Raw genomic sequence first — 7,150 nt, forward strand, 5'->3', positions numbered from 1 at the left:
ACAGTTGGAAATTTGTGGAGACAGTCTACAGAGCAAGGTATCGCTTATTTTACAGAATGGTGAAGCAGAGCTTGAACAATTTGTTAAACTGCTAGAACGCCTTGTACAGTCAAATTTAAACGTGCTAGCAGATAGGACCCTCGAACTTGTAGTACAATTAGTACGACAACCACAAGGGGGCGGGGGTCAGAGACGAAAGCTCGAGAGTTTAATGCAGTCCGAAATCATAAGCAATAAAAGGGCCTATCTCATAAACGTTCACAATCCAGGTAATAAGCTATGTTTTGCCATAGGTTTGGCCCACTTACTCAGCCCCGGATGTACGGATCAAGCCGCGTTACATAAAGCTCTCGAGCTACAAACTGCGGTGGGTCTCGGTATACAGGATGCTGTGGCTTTCTCAGACATAGTCAAATTTGAAAACTTTCTGAACATCAAGATTGTGGTTTTGTACCACAGTAGGGCTAATGACGCTCTCCTCAAGTTCCAAAATATACCCGAACCACATCCTAAGACTATGTACTTTTATGTGCAAAATGAGCATTACTATGCCGTAACTAACATCACAGCCTTTTTAGGCGCGCCATATGTCTGTCCAGCCTGTCATACTGGCTACACACGCATGGGGGGGCACTCGTGCCGTTACAACTGTTCAGTATGTCTGGATAAACATTGCCCTATGCAGCCGCTAAACTTGACCCCCTGTGCGGATTGTCACCGCACATGTCGTTCGGCCTACTGTTACGAAAAACACAAAACTGAAACATGGCATCCCAAGGCATGTAAATCTGTAAGCAGTTGTGACATTAACAAGAAATGTCCAAAATGTCATTGCAATTACAACCTTAAAATAGATAGCCCTAAACCTCATGTTTGTGGAATTATACACTGCCCAATCTGTAAAGGTCCTTTGAAAAGCAGAGACGCGGAAGCAGTTCAAGAAGTAACACACGAGTGTTACATTCAGCCCTTGGCTGAAGATGAACATACAGAGAAATATGTGTTTTATGATTTTGAGACAACTCAGCAATCAGGGGTTCATTTGCCTATTTTTGTGTCAACCATGACTTTCAAGGGTGAAAAATGGTCGGCCGAGGGACCCGATTGTGCCCGACTCTTTCTAAAACATTTTAGAAAAGCCCAGTACAGAAACTTCACGTTTATAGCTCACAATGCTAGGGCCTATGACTCCTATCTGCTTCTGAACCCTTTGATACAGCAAGGCGTGGCACCCAGTGTCATAGCTCAAGGGAGTAAAATATTATGCTTTGTTGACCCCGCCTTCAAACAGAGATACATTGACAGCTTAAGCTTCTTACCCATGAGATTGGCTCAAATGCCAGAGGCCTTGGGTTTTGAAAACTCTGTCAAAGGCTATTTCCCTCATTTCTTCACATCTGAGGAGAATCTACATTATATAGGATCTTATCCAGCCCCCGAAATGTACGGGTGTGATCAAATGTCTCCCAAAGAGCGTGAGAGATTCATGACATGGTACGAGACCGTAAGACATGGCACTTTTGATTTCCATAAAGAGATGGAATCATACTGTGACAATGACGTTGTTATACTTCGTGAAGGATGCCTCAGATTCAGAGAAGAGGTAATCAAAGATGCGGGCATTGACCCCTGGAGCTGTACAACTATTGCATCAGCGTGCATGAAAACCTATCGTACACACTATCTAACTCCTGAATCTATAGCTATCCCATCGCCAGACAACTACCGACGCCAATTCAAGGCCTACTCTAGTGGTTCCATTCAATGGTTGGAGTACTTGGCCCAGGATAAAGATATTTTTATCCAACATGCTTTGAATCGGGGGGAGAAGGCTTTTGGGCCTTACCATGTAGATGGATACACACAGATTGACGGGGTTGAGACAGTGTATGAGTACAACGGTTGTTTCTTCCACGGTTGTAAATTATGCTTTGTCCCCCACACCTTGTGTGTCCTAACCCAAAAGACTTTTGGGGAAATGTACCAAGAGTTTCAAGACAAACTGAATTCTTTAAAGGCTACTTACGGGTTAAAAGTTGTGGTTTTGTGGGAGCACGAATGGACAGCCCTCAAAAAGGCAGATCCTAGTGTTAAGGCCTTCCTTACCCATTATGACCCTCCAGAGCCCCTGGAACCGCGACAGGCCTTGTTTGGAGGCCGGACCAATGCTTTGACATTGCGTTATGTAGCTCAACCCGACGAGACAATAGGCTATGTAGATTTTACATCCCTATATCCTCATGTAATGAGTTCCTCATTCTATCCTATAGGGCATCCTGAAATTATTCACAGCGACTTTGACGAACCCCAAAATTATTTTGGTTTAATCAAAGCGACTGTCTACCCTCCTAGGGGGCTGTTTATACCTGTGTTGCCTTACAAGGGTCCTAAAGGAAAACTTTTCTTTCCCCTTTGTCGCACATGCTGTGAAAACCACAACCAGGAAAACCCCTGTGATCACACAGATCAAGAAAGAGCCCTGACCGGTGTATGGGTCACTGTAGAATTCTCTAAGGCTTTAGAGAAGGGGTATCGTGTGGCCAAAATCTTTGAAGTGTGGAACTTTTCCAGGAAATCAGACACACTTTTTAAAGAGTACATCAAAACCTTCTTGAGATGCAAGCAGATGGCTTCAGGCTATCCTGCATCGGTCACAGATCAAGAAAGTAAAGACCAGTACATTCAAGACTACCATGACAGAGAAGGCATACTTCTTGACCCTGACAGAATAGAGGTCAACAAAACCAAAAGAAATGTGTCGAAATTGTACTTGAACTCCCTTTGGGGGAAATTAGCGCAGAGATGCAATATGCTAACAACTTCGATCATTAAAGACCCCGAAGAATTTTTGGAATTTGTTTTTTCGGACCAATACGAAATTTCACATTTTTCCTTCTTGAGTCAAGACATTGCCTTGGTGCAATGGAGGCGCCACCAAAAGTGGGTTCTACCCCCGGGTAATGTAAATGTGTTTCTTGCAGCATTTACCACAGCCTATGGCCGCCTTGAACTGTACACCCTCATGGAACAGCTTCAGAGGCGGGTTCTTTACCACGACACAGACTCTGTGGTCTATGTAAGCAAACCGGGGGATTGGACCCCCCCACTTAGCAACTATCTTGGGGGTTTAACGAGTGAACTCGAAGAGGGTGACCATATTACAGAATGGTCCTCATGTGGTCCAAAAAGCTATGCTTTTAGGACTAAAGCCAATCACGTGGTGTTGAAAGCCAAAGGCGTGACTCAAAACTATGAAAATGCACCGCGTGTAAACTTGGAATCAATCACGCGCTTGGTCGAGGGGTTCGTAAAGGACAAGAATAGTGACTTGGAGATTTTGAGCTCCTACAACAAAATAGTGAGGGATAAAAAGGGGTTCCATCTAAGAAACGCACCACTCACTAAAAGATTCAGGGTAGTCTATGACAAGAGACAGCTATTGCCTGACGGTACCACATTGCCCTTTGGCTACTGACTTATGCTACAAGCCCCAGTGTGTCTTAAAGCTTAAGATATTATGACTGCTGTCGAGGGTTTTGACCCCCGGCTACAATTGCCTTTTTCAGCATTAATTGCCGGCCCTTCAAACAGTGGCAAAACTTTTTTTGTAAAAAGTATTTTAGAGAATTCTGAACATGTGTTATCTCAAAAGCCTGACAATATTGTATGGTGTTATTCATGTTACCAACCTCTGTATGATGAATTATTGAAGACAATAAAAATCAAGTTTGTTGAAGGAATACCCGATTCTCTGTCTGATGATGAACTTCTCCCCCCACATGTAAATAATCTGCTGGTTTTGGACGATATGCTATTTGCTGGTAGCGAACACCCTGAAATTGCACGAGCTTTTACCCAATATACTCATCATAGAAACCTGTCCGTGCTTTACTTGGTCCAGAATGTGTTTCACCAAGGTAAAAATAGTCGGACCATTAGCTTGAATGCCAACTACATGGTATTGTTTAAAAATCCTAGAGACAAACTGCAAATTAGCACTCTAGCTCAGCAGATGTACCCTGGACGGAAATCATACTTTATGGAGAGCTATGAGGACGCTACCAAAGAGCCATTTTCTTATTTAATCGTGGATTTAAAAGCAAATACTCCAGAACACCTTAGGCTACGTACAGGGCTGTTTCCGGGGGAGAGGCCTGCTGCATACCTTCCTAAAAAGTAAACGCTATGTCTCTGCGTTTAAAAAGAAACCTCCCCCTCTTGAGAAGGCTAGTAGGTTCTACAGCTAAAGAACGGAAGGCCATCTTGGGTCGCTGTTCTTCAGATCTCATATTAGCCCTATGTGAGATTGCTTTGAATCTTCTCAAAGGACGCATTCCACTCACCCTGAACCAATTGAAAAAATTAAGGAGACAAAAGACAGCGATCAAACTCTTTGCCAATAAAAGGGCCAGTCTTCAAAAGAAAAGACATAGTATACAACAGTCTGGGGGTTTTCTTCTACCTTTACTCAGTATAGCCGTGCCCTTCATCACCAGCCTTATTGCGGCCAGACGTGGTGGTTGAACACGTGGGTGTGATGGCCACTAAAATGTACTTGGTGCCTCAACAAGAGTTGGATAGACTTAAAAAACAAATGCAGGGTCCTGAAGATATCAGACAAACAGCGGAAAATGATTTGGATACGGCCATGAAGGATGTTTTGAACCGAAAAGGATTGAACCCCTATGATAAGATTCAAAAATACACAAACCTAATGCAAAGGTATTTGACTCGGGTAAAGCAAGGGGAGAGAGAGACTAACCATTTAACCCTTTCCCTACCGGACCCTTTAACAGATGTCGAACCTAACGATAGCCATGCCCCTGTAAGGCCTGTACCGTCGATCTTACCTAGTGGCGATAATATGTCGGGTGAAGCTCAAATGCCATTTGAAGATAAAGTTATGCATGACCTACTGACACATGTGCCTTTACGTAACAGGAAGAATGTTAAATACATTATGAACAAGATAAAAGACTCAAAGGGGATAGCTGCTTGGAACGACTCTGGAGAGTTTATCCTTCAGGGCTCTGTGGTTAGGGGGTCCCATATGCAGGACTTGCTTAAAAGTACCACGGCTGCCCACAAGGTTGCTGATGACCGAAGGCCTCCCGGCTGGCGTCAGTTTCTTAAGGCCCTGGCAATCCTCAACATCCCCCTCTCCGGTGTACCCAACCATAAGCTTCGTCAACAGATTCAAGCTTTAAAACAAAAGCCTTCAACGAGATACAGCACCCCTAAAGATGCCCCAACGACACCGGCCCCATATGAAAGCGATGATGCTAACTCATTTACTCCCATGAACGTCTCAGGACCTTTTCCTAAACCCGATCTCTCGGCGTGGTTAGACTTTTGAAAATGACTTTTGAATGACTATGATTAAATTCAATAAATTTTTTATTTGAAAAATAAGCAAGTTAACATTTGTGGCATTCTTGAAACATATGACGTGAGCATACGCCTTGATTACGCGTTCTTAAAGGACACACATTTGAACACTTTTGATATTTTCTAACAAAACAAGATACAAGGTTATCATTACTTCTTAAATCATCCTTATAAAGAGACATAACATCTTCAAAAGAAACTCCCCGGGCTCTTTGGCACAGGTAAAATACACAGTGGTGACCGCATGTAGTGGAAAGGTTATCTTGCACTTGTTTGATGTTGTAGTAGATCTTTGTACCGTTTAGGGTCAAAAAATCTTTAATAGATTTAGGGAAATGTGAAAAACCGGGGGGAAAGCCATAGGAATCAAAAAAAGTTGAGATTTTTCGTCCACCTTCCTGTTCTAATGTCATAGCTAGCCAATGTTCACCAGGCATGTGTTTAGGATGGGTATTGACAATAAACATTGCAGGCCTCTCAGACCATATCTCCATAGGTAATTCATCACAAGCCAACACTCCACAAAATTGTTTTCCAATCAAGCGGCTCATGAGCCCGTCCAACTCTTGGGTATTCATGTCTTTGTTCAAAGGTCCTTAATAATAATCCACTAAGACCTGTCTTCGGGCATTCACTTCCAAGATTGAATCAGAGCATGCGTAAACAATCATGCTAACTGTACAGGTTAAAGGTGTACGGAAACGCATTTCCAGCCTGAGGTTACCTTGGGACACCACAGACAGATTTCCTGAGGTGTCATCATCAGGTGATAAATTGAAAGCATACAATGTGTAACCCTCTGCAAAATCATTTCTGTCAATAGGTAAAGAGAGATCTTTTAGATGTCGCCCTGTAGCCAGGAATAGATTGTAAAATTCTCGCACAGATATGTTGTTATTAAATTGTGGTTGGAAAGCCTTCGCCGGAACCTGACGTCCGTCCTGACAGAGCGCTACATACTCTGCATTGAAGTGCTGAAAATTAAAGGGTTTTTTATCTAAACTGCCCGTATTAGAGGCGTGATCAACCAGACCTATAACCACATATCTAGGTAAAGGGCCTAGAAATAGGTTTTCTTGACTGCAGATTCTACTGCCCACAGGTATGCTAAAGGTTTTCATGGTAATTCTTTGGAGAGGGTAAAGGGCATTTCCTTTCATCAAAGCATGTGAGTGACCCAGGCGCACGGCCGGAGATACAGATACTTTTTTAATAAAAAGGGTTGCCCCCAACACTTTCAAACTAAAATCCCCGTCTTGGGGAGACATCAGGCAAAAATCATCCTTGGCCCTGGTTAATTTTAATCTTAAATCAACCGAATTTAAGAGTAACCGTTCTTGAAAGAAAATGTCAGAGTGTATAGGGCCTAGCAAATGAAACTCTCGAGATTCGGCGCAGTAGCGAGCTCGTGCCGCTAGTCCTTTGTTTGCACCGGTGGAAGGGTCTGTCGATTCCATAGAGGCTCCTGCAGTATCCTTGCTAAACAGCCCGGCGCTAAATTGGGTTTTGAGAGTGTCTTCGGAGTAGTTTAGTAAACACTCCATGATGGCTCTATAAGGGTATGTAGCGCTGCTTTGACTGATTAGGCGTTCACCCAAAGTCACATCAACTTGGGAGAAAATGGTGGCCAAGGGGTAATTAATGAGACTCACTTTGGCATCGTCTGCAATATTAGACCCATCTCTTTTGGTCACTTTTAGACGTAAATGCACCAAGGTGTTGTTGAGGTCCAGATAGTTGTCACCATGGCCTGGTATGAAAA

The sequence above is a fragment of the Oncorhynchus kisutch genome, linkage group LG10, assembly GCF_002021735.2.
Source record: "Oncorhynchus kisutch isolate 150728-3 linkage group LG10, Okis_V2, whole genome shotgun sequence".
NCBI lineage: Eukaryota > Metazoa > Chordata > Actinopteri > Salmoniformes > Salmonidae > Oncorhynchus > Oncorhynchus kisutch.